The sequence below is a fragment of the Haliaeetus albicilla genome, chromosome 17 (genome assembly GCF_947461875.1).
Source record: "Haliaeetus albicilla chromosome 17, bHalAlb1.1, whole genome shotgun sequence".
Taxonomy (NCBI): domain Eukaryota; kingdom Metazoa; phylum Chordata; class Aves; order Accipitriformes; family Accipitridae; genus Haliaeetus; species Haliaeetus albicilla.
Window position 1 is genome coordinate 23,293,456 of NC_091499.1, and position 15,480 is coordinate 23,308,935.

Below are 15,480 nucleotides of genomic sequence, written 5' to 3' on the forward strand. Positions count from 1 at the left end.
TCCGGCAAAGTGTGTGAGGGGGGGGAGTGTTTGGTTTTGGGGGTTGGGGTGGTGGGTTTTTTTGAGAGACGGAGATTGAGAGAACTACCGCCAGGAAGGGAGAGCACACAAAAAGTAGCTCGCTCCCTCGCTCCCATCTTGCGTGTTCCTCGGGTGCGCGGTTGGAGGAGACAGGCGGCGGCGTTATAATGCAAATCACAAAGCGAGCAACTTTCAATGCTGTTGTGGCTATTTTTGATCTCTCTCCCGAGAACGGGCTTTTTTGGCGTGCGCGTTGCTTTTTTTTTTTTTTTTTTTTTTTATTTTCCTCCTTTCCGTGTGATTGTTAGAATTATGCCCTCCCTCCCTTCTCCTCTTGCTCCCCCCCCCCCTCCAAGAAACCAGCCAGCAACGATGCACCGTCCTCGGTCCTCTCCAGCGGGTCATTCCGCTCAGGCAGAAGGTGAGCCGAGCCGGGACACACACGCACACACACACACACACAGGCCGTTTGCAGGCATGCGGCGGGGCACCGCACCGCGGGGCCCCCCCCCGCCGCTTTTCCGAGCACGGCGGAGGGCCCTGCCCTGCCCTTCCCTCGGTCCCCGGGCGAGCCGGCAGCACCTGCCCGGGCTGCCCGCCTTAGCGAGCTGGGAGGGAGGAAGGAGGGAAGGAGGGAAGAAGAAGGAGGGAGGCTCCTCCGTGCGCCGGGGAGAGGCTCCGGCTCTCAGCTGGGCGCTCCCGGCAGCTGCTGCCGTGCTGCACCGCGGGCGGCGGCGGCTCCCGGCGCGGCGGGGGGGGCTCCGCTGCCGCGGGCTCGCAGCTTTTGGGGCGGTGGGGGGCGGCTCCAACCTCAGGCCGGGAAGTAGAGACAGAGTTTTGCTGGTTTTTTTTTTTTTTTCTTTCCTGGTGATTGGGCTTTTTTTTATTATCATTATTTTTAATCCCTCCTCCCCCCCCCCCCCCAACCCTCCCCTCCGCTCCCCGCCGTGAGTCTGCCTCCCCCAACCCCTTTTCCCCAGCAGCTCCCGCCGCGGCGGCGGGGCCGCGGAGGGGGGGGGGGGGGGGCCGCGGTGGGCCGCACCTGGCCGCGCTGCGCTGCGCCCTTCCGACACCCCCACCCGCTGGGGTGCCCGAGTCTCCTCTCGCTTGTGTCCAGCGACGCGCACCCCCGCCCGGACACACTCACTCGCTGACTCCCGCAGCGCTCCGCCGAGCTGCCCAGGGCTGCCGAGAAGCGCAGCGCTGCGCCGCGTAACCCGCCAGGAGCCCCCCCCCCACCCTGCCCGCCCGCCCTCCATCCCTCCTCCTCCTCCTCCTCCTCCTCCTCCTCCTCCTCCTCCTCCTCCTCCCTCGCTCCCGCCGCTCTGAAGGATGCCCGGTAAGTAGCGGCGAGGACCGGCACCTCTGCCGGTGCGTGATGTGACGGGGGGTTAGGGACCGCTTTATAATGCTGCCACCCGCCGGGGGGGGGCGCGGGGCGGGGAGATGACAGCGATCCGAGGCGGGAGGCGGCGGGGCTCGCCGGGTGCTCCTCAGAAGGACTTTTAGCTGCTCGGCCCGGGGAGAGCTCGGATGTGGGCGCCGAGGGACGGGGTCCGTGCACCGCCGCGGGTACCCGCCGGGCCGGGGGGGGCTCTTCGCCTTGCGCTGCGGGGTTGCTGCCTGCGGCACCGCGGTGAGTACGGGGCTCCGCGCCGGGGGCTCCCCCCGGGGGAACTGGGAAGGTGTGGAGGGTGCCCCGCCGGGCTGGGGGCTCCCTCCTCGGCTGCTCCGCTCCGCGCCTTGCGGGCGCCGGGGCGCGAAGGGCACGGTGCCCCCGGCCACCCCCCTACCACCACCACCACCACCACCCCGGGGTCTGTGCCCCGCTTCTTCCCCCCCGGCTCGGTTTTGGCGACGTCCCCGGGGACTGCCAGCGCGGTGCGGGGTTTCGGGAGCCGCGGTGCCGCCGTCCGGGGCAGAGGAGATGCTCCGCCGGGCGCCCGGACCTGCGGAGGGGAGCAAGGCAGGTGCTGCGCCCCGGGGAGCGGGGGGGGGGAGAGCGGAGCCCCGGGTCCCGGTGTAGCCCCGGGTCCCGGTGTAGCCCCGACACCGCCGCCGGAGGGTGCCCGCAGGCTCCCCCCGTCCCCGTCCCGGCTGCTCCCTGCCGGGGCGGTGCGGTGGGCTCCGGTGGGAAAAGGCTCGTTCCCCTGGGAAGAGGCTTCACGTTGGCAAAATGTTTGCTGTCAATTAGCGGGCGGCTCTGCTTGAGCTCGGGTTTGCGCCCGGCTAACTCCTCTCAGGCTGGGCTTCCACTCCGGCTCCCGACTGCCAGGGACGCCGGGCAAGGGGCTTTTTGTTCGCCTAGGCTGCCTGGTGCGATTCGTGGGAAACGTACATAAAAGCTGGCTGTCGCTGGAGATGTTTAAGTGGATTTCGCCAAATCATTTGGGTATCTTTTACTTTTGCGATGGCTACTTTGACAATGGTGTCTTTTCTCGCTGTGTTTTGCATCCTGGGTGTGATAACTCTCCCACTGAAGTCAATGGCAAAACTCCCAATTGACTTCGGAGGAAGAACCTTCTGGCCAGTACCGCATACTTTTCGAATGAAAGGGACTGGGCAGTAGGCTGAGAGATGGCAAAGAGAGAGTGATGTATGAAAGAAACTTAATTTTTAAAAGCTGGCTCTTTAACCGACGAGATTTAGCTGCACTGTGTCAGAAATACATTCTAGATTTTCATTCCCACTTTGCAGTGGAGAAATATCAGAATGATTTCTTGACATGTTTGATATCAAGATGGACTGAAGCCCGTTGTTTTACCCACAGAAATTACAAAGTGTTACCAGAGTAGTATCTTACACTTTTCCCGTGCTGTATATCTGTTTTTCTCACTAAGAAGTTGGGAGCGGGGGGAGACCACTGAGACAATTGGATGGGCTCCGATTGACTTCAGTGGCCTGTGGATCAGGCCCAGAAAGGCTCGACAGAGAAGTAACAAGAGAAATGTAGTAGAGTTTATAAGGAAAGGTGTTGCATAAGCATTTAACTCATGAACAGCCTCCCTCTAGGGAGGAGAAAAATCTAAATGTACATTAATTTTTTATCCCATTTTTAAGAACTCTTTTACAACACAAATACAAATAAGAAAGAATGCTTCTGATTAATAATTAAAATGCCCATATTCATATGGATTACAAAGAAGATTTTATGCAAAAAAAATCCATTAGCAAATGGAAGTTCTAGTTCACAGAACAGCCTCTGTTCAGTGCAGTATTTAGATTGGGAGCAGTCAGATATATAATGAAACACCAAATAAAAATATTGATATTCAAATGGCAAAAGGTAGTCTTGTTCCTGTAACCTGACTAACCACTTTCAATTGCTTGGAATGCCTTAAAAAGGAAAGTGTGAAGACACACACTTTTAACTTTTTTTCAAATCTGAGTGTTGAAAGAACCCAGAAAATGTTGCATGTGGTCAACAACTTGTCAAGTATCAGAATTATGCCCATACTCCATCAAGACTGTGACTACTACATCGATAACTGTGGCGGGTTGACCCTGACTGGATGCCAGGTGCCCACCAAAGCCGCTCTATCACTCCCCTCCTCAGCTGGACAGGGAAGAGAAAATATAACGAAAGGCTCGTGGGTCGAGATAAGAGAGAGAGAAAAATATAGTGAAAGGATTGTGGGTCGAGATAAGGACAGGGAGGGATCACTCACCAATTACTGTCATGGGCAAAACAGACTCAACTTGGGGAAAATTAACTCAATTTATTACTCAAATCAGAGTAGGATAATGAGAAATAAAAACTAAATCTAAAAACACATTCCCCCCACTCCTCCCTCCTTCCTGGGCTTGACTTTACTCCCGAATTCTCTACCTCTTCCCCTCCAGCGGTGCAGGGGGACAGGGAATGGGGGTTGCCATCAGTTCATCACACATTGTCTCTGCCGCTCCTTCCTCCTCAGGGGGAGGACTCCTCACACTCTTCCCCTGCTCCAGCGTGGGATCCCTCCCAAGGGGGACAGTCCTCCATGAACTTCTCCAACGTGGGTCCTTCCCATGGGCTGTAGTTCTTCATGAACTGCTCCAGTGTGGGTCCCTTCCATGGGCTGCAGTCCTTCAGGCACAGACTGCTCCAGCGTGGGTCCCCCACGGGGTCACAAGTCCTGCCAGAAAACCTGCCCCAGTGTGGGCTCCTCTCTCCACGGGGCCACAGGTCCTGCCAGGAGCCTGCTCCAGCGCGGGCTTCCCACGGGGTCACAGCCTCCTTCGGGCATCCCCCTGCTCTGGCGTGGGGTCCTCCCCGGGCTGCAGGTGGAGATCTGCTCCCCCGTGGATCTCCCTGGGCTGCAGGGGGACAGCCTGCCTCACCGTGGTCTTCATCACCACGGGCTGCAGGGGAATCTCTGCTCCGGCACCTGGAGCATCTCCTCCCCTCCTTCTGCACTGACCTGGGGGGCTGCAGGGCTGGTGCTCTCACATTTTCTCACTCCTCTCTCTGGCTACAGTTGTGCAGTTTTTTCCCCCTTCTGAAATCTGTTCTCCCAGAGGCACTACCACCATCGCTGATGGGCTCGGCCTTGGCCAGCGGCGGGTCCGTCTTGGAGCCGGCTGGCGTTGGCTCTGTCGGACATGGGGGAAGCTTCCAGCAGCTTCTCACAGAAGCCACCCCTGCAGCCCCCCCACTATCAAAACCTTGCCACACAAACCCAATACAATAAGAAAAATAATCATTCTCATACGGTCCAATAATAATGTTTCCCTTTTAAGCACAAGTTTGTGTTAAAAAGCAAGTATAAAAAAAGTTTGAGGTGTTGCATCTCTTGTTCAGCTTTATTTGTAGGCATCTGGTAGAATTGTCATTGAATTGAACTGAATGTTCCACTGATTCTTAACTGTGAGCAGATTAAGATGTTCATGTTGCAATGAAAAAAACCCTGTAAAATGGACAAATGCTTCACTGATTATCTCTTCTCTCCTTGCAATTACATATGAAAGACAGAAACGTCCTTCTTAAAATGTCATATTACTTGTTCCTTTCTAATTTCCCTGTGAATTCAAATGTTTCTTCTATCAAGTGCCATATAAGGAAGTGAAGGGTACATATTTTATGAGACATTGTATGGAGAAAAATTTTCTCTGAGCTGCTTTGTTGCTTCCTATGTTCTCCACTCTATCTGCTGTTTACTAACACACTGTAATGCCACAACCTATTTTTGTTGTTAATATTTCCATTTCAAGTCAAATGTGAATAATATGGTGATTATTTCCATATGAAGAGGTTTGGACTTTTTTTTTTGGGGGGGGGGGGTATAAGGGGGGTGGTAGTGGGTTTTTTTAAGGTCCAAAGCAATGTTTAATCCTCTTTGCTTGCTTGGATGAAGAGAGCCAGCAGTTCTAAAAATGAGGATATATATTTGGAAAAATCTTCAGTTTTGTCCTGAAAGCCATCATTTGAAATTCTGTATTCTTTTCATTTTGCTGTTCCAATACTTATTCTTTGTATGTGCATGTGGAAATGCAGCCAGATGTTCTTGTGGACAGCATCTCCAAAACAGAAAGTTAGGTGGTTTAGGCTTACCTGTAACTGAAGTGTATGTAAGATTTGGGTATTTAAAACAGGTTTGAAAGAAGGTTGAAATATAGTGAAGTACTGGGAATCTTCAGGACATAATTCTGAATATCTGTTATTCACTTTTAGCATCTTTATAAACCGCATCCTGTTTTGAGGAATAAATTCTGTTCATCTTTATTCAGATGTATCATTTTCTAGACTATTTTTGCTGTCCCTTGCCCGACTCTGAAACATGTTTGTGCCATTGTATTGCTATGGTTGTTAAGTAAATGGTAGCGAGTGTTTACAGGTCTCTTAGTATTTGAATCTAGGAAGCAATATTAGTGGCATTGTTGAGAGTCACCTGAATTTTGTAATTATTACACCTTTTAAAACTTTTTCAAAATAAATCTGATTGTTTGTTAATCCTAGAACATATTCATGAGATAATTTATTTAGGACTATATTCTTCTATCCAGCAATTTAAGAACAAAAGCCTCCACTGTAGCTCAAATCAATCAAAATATTGGTTTTAGGTTATACATTGTACATATGGAATCTGGCATGTAAAGCAGATGGTATGTAAAATTATGCATAGCATGTCTGGAGAGCCATACAATATCTAAATGCATTGCAACAGAACGAGGAAAGAGTGTCACATGCAACTTAAAATATCAATTACTGGCCTATGTCTAGTCTCAACTGCGCTTTGTTTTTGTGTGTGTGTGTGTGTGTGTGTTCAATTTTCTCTTACTTCAGTCAGGACATTTCCTTGATAATATGATCTTCCCTAGAAAAGCATGCAGATTGAAATGATAGGCTACCGGCTAAATGAAACAAAGATGGATATACAAGAAAAAACTAGTTTAGTTTGGGTTCAGAATACAAACGCATGCAAATTAAAAAGAAATAGTCAAGAACAAAACTTTTAATCTTTTAAGGAAAATGGCCAGACACCACTTGCTACCAACATTACGTTTTTCTATATTATTTATGCACTTGGTTTGCCCAACCCAGCATAGTGCTTAATAGTACTTCTGTCCTGTTGCATAAGTACAGCGTTAGCTCCACACACTCTCTCTCTCAAGTATTACAAGTCTGTAAGCGCAAAATTTCTTCCTGAACAAACAAGCATTACTGTGCATTGTTAACACAATCAGATGAAGTGGTAATTGCAGAAAGATTCACATCAGCAAAACCCTTAAATAAATATTAGTCTTTAAGCATGTGCTGACCTCAAAGGGACCTAATCACACATTTTGTTGAACAAAGATGCTTTCATGATCAATGACCATGAAAAGTAATAATTTTCCCAAGTTTATTCAAGTGTTTAAATCTGTGGTTATAAAATATTGGCAGCATCAGACAACTTTAATTTTTAACTTCCAGGGGAAAAGCTTTAAATATTTCTAGTTCTGGGGGGGGTTCTGTTAATATTTTGTGTACTTTAGAAGTACTGCAAGCTATTAACTGTTTTAAAAAGAGTTGCACAGCTGTACTCTTTGATATTTCTAACCAAAATGAACTTTTGCAGATAAGATGTGAAGGATGAAGTTTATAATGAAGGACTACCACAAAGTGAGCTCTAGATACAATATCAGGAACTAATACTACATAAGGTAGACTTTAATAGCCAATTTTGTAAGATACGGACATTTTTCAAGGAGGCAAATTGAAGGAATGCCCCCATGTTTAAAGTGTTGAATATCCCCAAACATTTTTAAGGCTTTTTAAGGTACCTGAGCTGATACAGAATGTTTCACACTACAAAAAAATGGTAATTGCTGTACTTTTTGTGCACTAGCACTTTTAGTCCTTATGCATCTTATTGCTTGCAACAGTGCTGCTTGAGAAAATACAGCTCTCTGTCTGGGGGATTAAAGTAACACATTTGTCCTGATATGTTACAGAACAGTGTCTATCAATCCATTTCTCTTTTGGAGATGAAAGAACTTTTATCCATTCAAATCACTGTAATGCAATCTTGTATCATAATGGCTTGAACGATCTTGACTGCACACAGTTGCTGGAGTCTCCAAAGGACTGTCATAAATAAAACTATTAGACTGTATTATAGCAGACACATATTCAGAGTCTACCAAGGGATGACAGGATTTTACATTACAGCACAAATCGCTAAAAAATGTCTGCGAATACCAAAAATGATTGGTAGAAGGACTTCATGAACCAATTTATAATCAATATATATATATATGCTATTTTTCTTTAAAAGTATTTAAAGGGAATATTAATATTAATGGATTAATCCTATGTAGAATTAAGTGGAAACTGAGCCAATGAATAAGAGTTTTGTCCTCTACAACAGGTACTTAAGCTTGCTCAGCAGCGTGTAAACTTTCTGCACTAGCTGACGGACTTTCAACCTACATCAAAATTGCAACCTGGCATTGCTACTATGATGACAGCATTAGAAAACTGGCATCTCATGGGAGACAAGTCAGTTTACATCAATGGAAATGAATTTAGACTGCAACCTGGATTCTGTGCAGAGAGGTTTGGGTTTATTTTTTCTCTTACCAGATACCGTTATGGAAGGTATGACTTTTGCCAGATAGACAGACACAAGTGAGTTTGGCAAAACCCTAAATGAACCTAGAAACAAAGTTGGAAAGAGTGGAGACATGGCAAAATGAGGTGAAAATAAGTAAGGATGTGCTTTGTTGGATTTTTTAAAGAGAGGAAAAAAATGTACTCTTTTATGAAAGATCCTTAAGACAGAAGTAAAACATAAAAATAAATGCAACTGTGGTTAAAAATAAAATTACAGAAGTTCAGTTACCTAACATGTTCTGGCCACGGGAGAAGTAACTAAACCTGACATACCGATAGGACGGAAGCTTCAAAAAAAAGACAAAAGCCAGAAAATAACCATTTCCCATGTTGCAAATCCAGATGGCCCTAACAGATTTTGTGTGTATTTGTATACACATTTATCTGTGTGTATACATGTGCATACATATAAATTTTTTTTCTTTTAATATAAAAATCTGTATAATGCCCTACTTTGTTACTGTCTGATTTCCTCACCCCAGCAGGGATTTGCTGGTTGTTCTTCCTTTCTGACCATGAAGATACAGAGGAAGATATGACAGCACAATAAATAGCTGAGAGTGGTTAAACTGTTTCCTGAAGGTAAAACAGCAGGGTCCAATGGTTCTCCTGCAGAATGTTTTAAACCCAAGGCTATAAATAATAGCCAGTGCTGCCAAAAAAAAAAAAAAGTAACTGAATCCTGAAAAAGGAGAAAACAAAATGAATCTTCACTTCAGTGTCTGAAGCCAATGTTACATTATGTCCTGAAAAACATGAACCTGAAATATATTTTGCCAGCTACAGGCTAGTGTCATCTACAATCACAGTCAAGATCTTCCTGTTAAGACTTGAAAAAGCAACTACAGTCTTACACTGAAGAACCAGGAAAGATTATCAGTGAATGTAATGTGGAGCTTTAGGAAAACAGATGATGACAGTAGAGTAGAGGAGTATTTAATACAGCACTGTATGTAATGCAGTAAATAGATATACCATTTTTTAGTACTAACTTTTGATGCTGAAAAGACAGTTGGCTGGATTGAGTGGACCTAACTTTGGCATGATGTCAGAAGTATGAATTAGAGAAAATTATTTTAGGTAATTTGCTGCTGCATGTCCTCACCTTTGTAACTGTTGTATATGTAAAATAATGTCAGAGGTGGCAGCAAATCCTTCCTATTTATAATTTCACATTCCTGCCTCTTGTAAAACAATTAATCTCCAATGTAAAGTAAAACAGATTTGCAGCAGGAAAAAAGTCTATCAGTATAGCCAAACAACATACCTTTATTTGTCTTCTGGTGGAAAATTACATTCATGACTCGTGATGTACAATCTGGCTAAAATAATCTATTATAAGCTTTTTGGTAAATAATTCCAAAAAAGAAAATATGACTGATAAGCTTTTTACCAACCACAGAGTTTTCACTCAGAGGTAGAAAAGATTTGAGGAGAATTAGTGAAAATTTGTTCTAGGATTAGAAGTTCTCAGTTTGCATATACCAAACAATTCTGCTTACAACTGGCATTGCTAGCCCCTCTTTCAGTATCCTCTATTCAACGGTTTCTGACCTCAGAATGAAATCCAATTCCTTTAGGTATAGCTGAACAACCCAGGCTTCAAAAAGCTGAGTTGCACAACTGCAGAAAAAAACCCAGACTTTCATTCATATCTCCCTAAAACCGCGTTTCATTTCTGTGGTTGCTTTCCTAGCAGTTCCTTCAGGACTGCTCCCTGGCTGCTAGTGAGGTAGATCCAGGTGAACATGAATCAATAGCCCTTTCCTCCCTTATATATCGCACCTACAGTGCTGTAACTGCCTTCGCTTCTCTCCTGGAGGCTAGCAAAGAGACTAGTTATGCTGCAGGTGCTTCAGAGACATTTTTGTGTACCTCCGCCTTCCACAACTTAGTAGCAAGAAACAACAAAGGCTGAATTTCATGACAGAAGCTTGACTTACCAGCATTATCCCTGAAAAGGAATTAGCAAAAATGGATTAAAAAAGATTTAATTGTCATTCAGATTTGTCAACTTTCTTTTTTAGTAACAAAACAAACTAGGCCTTTTTGCTTGCTTTGTTTCAGAAGCAAACAGCATATAAGTTTCTTAAAGGTATGTAATTTTTCTTTTCTTTTCTGCTTTTCTTGTTGGGGAAGCAGGGAAGAATTCAGTGAGAAAAAGAGAGGAAAAAAGAAAAAGAGATAAAAATATTTTTAAGCTTTCAGAAAATTTTCTCTTTTACACAATTAAATATATCTGATTAATGCCTCTTTGTTACTCATCACCTTGAAAATATTCTGTATCAAAATAAAAAAGTGCATTTTTTAATGTCACTTCAGAATGGATCAAAACTTTTTATTACAAAAATCTTGTCTTTGAAGATATTTCAGTCAGCTTTCATGAAAAAATTGAAGCTGGTTGAAATTTCTTTGAAATTTGTTTTTCAGACATATAAGTTCCTTGGAACAAAAGCTGTCTGTAGAAAAGATGTACTTTCATACATTTTCTGTGTGCTGTGATCATACATCAATTAAAAGATATATTTTTTCTTTTTTTAATCTATAAGGTGATTTTTTATAAAAATAAGGAAAAAATCAAAACCTGAAAAAATGCCCCCAAAATATCGACACAAGACTCTTGATTTCCCCCTAATCAAAATGTTTTTCTTTCTAAACTTTTAAGATTTTTAACTTCCTTTTGCAACTTCCCAAAAGAATTTCAAAAGCTCCAAACGTTTTTCCTGATGGGGACAATACGTCTTGCCCAGTTCTAAAGCACACATCGTTGGGTAGATCATAGTTTTAGTCTAGTGGATAAAGTGGAAGTATTGGAAAGGTAACCAGGCACTTTCTTGGAAAGGCACTTACTAGTGCAGGTTTGCTTGTTACTTTATTCCCCAAGACAGCTCATGCATTGAGGCAGACTTAAGGTGATAACAGAAGGAAAGAGGGAAGGAAGCGTCTCTTTGGCATAACTAAAGAAAACAGTGAGTGGGAAGTCAGGCGTGTCTTTTAACAACTTTTAAGAGGAAAACGGCCTCTGACCGAACTGTATTTAGGCTCAGGATGTAGGTTTAAAAGACATTTAGTGGCCAGCTGGAAAGAAATCTAATTTACTTAGTCTACCGTTTCAGGAATTTAAGTTGAATATGTGTTGTTTATGTGACTTGACATGTATCAGTAAGTAGTGCTTATGGAGGAGACAGCTTGCCTCTGGCCTCGGATGTATAGCAGCACCCGTGCACTGGATCGATGTGGAAGGCAGAGCATGGAGATACAGTATAAAGCCCCAGCACAGTGGTAGACAGAAGCTGGCCGCTCACTTCTGTTTATCCCCCAGGGACACAAGAGAACAGATTTGTCAGGGTTTGTCTCTTTTATTCCAGTAATAATGAGAGATTAATTGGGAATGTTTACTGTTGGGGGACTAGTTGGGAATGTTTGTTGTTTAGAGGTTGGGTGGGTTTTTTTTTTTCCTATTACAGCTGCATTTCTGCTCCTTGCCTATATTTTTATGAATAAACTGAATGATGCAAGGCCTCCCTCTAGCCTGGAGGCCAGCTAAGCATGGCCACTTCCATATGGTTAAGCTCCCTTAGCCTCCGGAGCACAGGCTGCAGCTAGCCTGCCTCTCGGGAACGGTCCCCAGGCTGGGCTAGTGCCCTAGCTGTGCCCAGGAAACCCTTGGGAAACGGCTGGTCAAATAGCCAAGATCAAAAAAGTGTCAGGGACTGCCCTCAGATTTTTATGGTTTCGAAAAAAATAGTGCCAGGGCATAGATTCATGCCCTGGCACTATTTAATTCACTTGCATAGATGTAGTCTTATTTAGGTCAGTATGACTCCAAATCCGTACACATTGTTTATTTGCTTTTCTCGTTAGGAATGAACTCCACTGATTTAAGTGGTGTTACTGCAGCACAGCATGATGTTTTTGACAAATAGTGTAAAAGGAGCTTAATATTTGTTTGCAAGCAGTCATTAACTGTGTTATATACAATAATGGTCTGAAAGTAGTGGAAGATTTAAACGTGACAAAATGGTTTAGGAAATGGTAGCTACTTTTCTGCGTACTTTTCATTATCTATAGTTTTGTTTCTTATTGAATGCTGGCATCCGTTTATCCAGAAATTGCTGTTATAGGAAAGCTATTATCTATTTACAGTGCATTTGTTGTCAGAAGTTTGTAAAGTATTGAAAAATCTGGTTTAGAAAAGTGAACGTACAAGCACTTCTCAAAGATGCGTTACTAACTTTTGCCAGAGAATGAAAAATCCTTGTTTGGTAGAATATTCAGTATTCTCTGTGTCAGAAAAAAATAATGACTTAATTTTTAGGGTGTGGTCTCAGAAATCAAACTCCTTTAAGCTTTAAAATACAGACATTCTCAGGTATCTGAAAATTATGCTTACACAGGATAGTTGGATAAAATTTTAATAAGTAATTGTATGACAGTGGACTAATTTAATAAAAAAATAATATTTCTGTTAGTTGTGGAGGAAAAATACATTCATTGACAGTGGTTCTTATCACAGCTTTTTATTTCTTGGTATTTAGCATCACTATTGCATCTTTTGCAATATCTACAAGTCATCTTCTCTACTCTTTCTTCATCTTGTACTGGTGAGCTTTTGCAAGGTTTTTTGATTCTTTCACTGATTGTTGTGGTTTAACCCCAGCCAGCAACTAAGCACCACACAGCCGCTCACTCAATTCCCCCCACCCAGTGGGATGGGAGAGAAAATCAGAAGGAAAAAGGTAAAACTTGTGGGTTAGGATAAGAACAGTTTAATGGAACAGAAAGGAAGAGACTAATAATGATAATAACAATAATAAAATGACAGTAATAATAAGAAAAAGGATTGGAATATACAAAACAAGTGATGCACAGTGCAATTGCTCACCACTTGCCGACAAATGCCCAGTTAGTTCCCAAGCAGCAGTCTGCCCCCCCAGGCCAACTCCCCCCAGTTTATATACTGGGCTTGATGTCAGATGGTCTGGAATAGCCCTTTGGCCAGTTTGGGTCAGCTGCCCTGGCTGTGTCCCCTCCCAACTTCTTGTGCCCCTCCAGCCTTCTTGCTGCCTGGGCATGAGAAGCTGAAGAATCCTTGACTTTTAGTCTAAACACTACTTAGCAACAACTGAAAACATCAGTGTGTTATCAGCATTCTTCTCAGACTGAACCCAAAACACAGCACTGTACCAGCTACTAGAAAGACAATCAACTCTATCCCAGCCAAAACTAAGACACTGATGCAGGATAGCACAACTTCAGAAATGGTGTAGGTAAATAAAAAAGTTGCCTAGGAGAGATTCTACTTCTCACTGTAATCCTTCAGTACCAGTGTTGTGGTTCATGGGTTGCATACATAAATTAGAGTGCTCTTGGAGGAAGGTCACCTAGCAGAGAGAATACTTTCCTACCAATGGTAAAATAATTGCCTCCAAATGCCATGACCCCAGGTGTGTGGCAAGACCGAATCTCAGGGGGAAGGTCATGAAGTGCCCGTGCCTTCTCTGGACAATGCCTTCAGTTAGGGCTCTGGCAAGCTGCATTGATTTAATACCTTTGGTGGTTTCAAATCGGGGGAAAGCAAATATAAATCTTTTAGCCATTTCTTCCTCTAAGTGATGTTTTTAGGGTATCTTTCTGGGGAATTTCAAGGAGTCCAATTTAATTATTGCATAAGTACATATGTAAAGAACCTGATGGACCCAACCTGCAGAAAAATTGGATTTGAATCTGATAAACAGACAGTAGTCAAATATCAGTTTCATTATTCAGTAGGAGCTATTTGGCTTGACCAACAAAGAAGTGAAGATTTTTTTAGAAAACTGAAACTTAATTAAGTGTACCAGGATTTTGAGCTTAGCTTTGGTTTGGAAGTTGGGATGATATATTAGTCACTTACTTTGCTTTCATATTGAAATCACTGAGTTCCCTAAAATTCTTCACGCTTGGAAAATTCTGTGTAATATGTAACTCCATATTTAAAACAAATGGGATAGTATTGAAAGACCCCGGTAAAAATCTGAGAAAGGTACTGTAGGATTATTTATGATATACCTGTAGATATTGATTTTAAATTTATTCTTAAATATATATTGTACACACTCTTACCAAAATATAAATGCATTTTATCACTTGGTATGGGGTGTAATGATTAAGGAGAAATGAGTGTGTTCTAAAAAGTTTAACTTCTTTATCAGCGATACTTAAAAAGGAATAGTTAAATAAGAAGATCTAAAGCTGGCCTGGAGCTTCTTCGGTGTGTGGCTGAAGCATGTTTACTAACTACAACTGTAATTCGTGTTCTAGAGAGCATCCTGCTCCTTGCATCCTGCTGTAACGCTGCTGGTGCCTCTGCTTTTATCTCTTCTCTCCCTTCAGTTTGGTCTCAGGGATGGCAGCTCTCAGTTGATGAATACAAGTCATGCAGTCCGGGAGACGATGAACTCTTACCAAACAGCTGCTCATGGATAGTGAACTAGTGGCCGGTCTCAAATCTGGGGCAGACGCAGAATTTACCACAAGTTTGAGATTTCTTTTGGTGTCTTTGTTCAAAGATGAGGCTTTGTCATCCAGTCTATTTCTTGGAAAAAGCTCCAAAATTATGACCTAACTCTGCAAATCTCTCTGCAGACTGCCTTGATATCAAAACACCATCATTTGTGGCAATAAGTGTGTCTATTAAATATTTCAGCCTATCTTTTAAAGGTACTTTGAACAGATGTTAGGTTGAGACATCCAGGGAGAAAGATCATGACACGTTCGGTGACAGCGTGGTGCCGGTGCCAATAACTTCCTACAAACTATGAAAAAGCAGATGTTACTCTGGCCAAAATTGTATCTTCCTCTTGACTGCTTTCAGCGGGCGGCAGGCCTGACTCTGACCCCCCCTCGAACTAACCTTGAAGCTGCTGTTACAGTAACGGAGACCCCTCTATTAGCCTGGTCCTGCAACTCTTTGGCACACGCTATAGCAAAATTGTTCTAGCCTGACTGTGTCAGCTGCCGCCTCAAAAGTGATACTGTCTGCTTATAACTCAAAGTATAACTCTGTAATACATATGCTTAGTGCAGTACGGTTCTTAAAAGGCATTTTAATCCGCTAGCATTTTAGTTCGTAGGCCTCTGGGGTCAGGCTGAAAAATTACACTAATGCTGAACTTACTCTGATATTCTGGGCAGCCTTCTGAATTTTAAATAACTATCCTCAGAAGGCCACCCTTTTCAAAAATTATCTTTAAGACTGCACACAGAATTTTAAGCTCCGTTCAGTTAATAGCAGACTGAGATGCAGGCTGAAATTTATAAAAATGCAAGGTAAGAATCTCTGATTTTATAGATACCAGCAGTTATTTTAGTTTTCATTATCTGAGTATCTGGCCCATAGA

The 15,480-nt window shown here is 43.6% G+C and overlaps 1 protein-coding gene across 3 annotated transcripts in view; it reads left to right on the forward strand.

Moving 5' to 3' along the window:
* Positions 1 to 363: 363 nt before the first annotated feature.
* HS3ST5 (heparan sulfate-glucosamine 3-sulfotransferase 5) overlaps positions 364 to 15,480 on the forward strand; it is a 197,914-nt gene continuing 182,797 nt past the window's right edge. The window contains exon 1 of one of the 3 annotated variants that reach the window (XM_069805040.1): positions 364 to 442. The gene's annotated coding sequence lies outside the window, so the exon portion shown is untranslated. Of the gene's footprint in view, positions 443 to 1,319; positions 1,361 to 1,443; positions 1,658 to 15,480 lie in introns of those variants that run through there. The other 2 variants (XM_069805042.1, XM_069805039.1) reach the window with 2 other exon arrangements.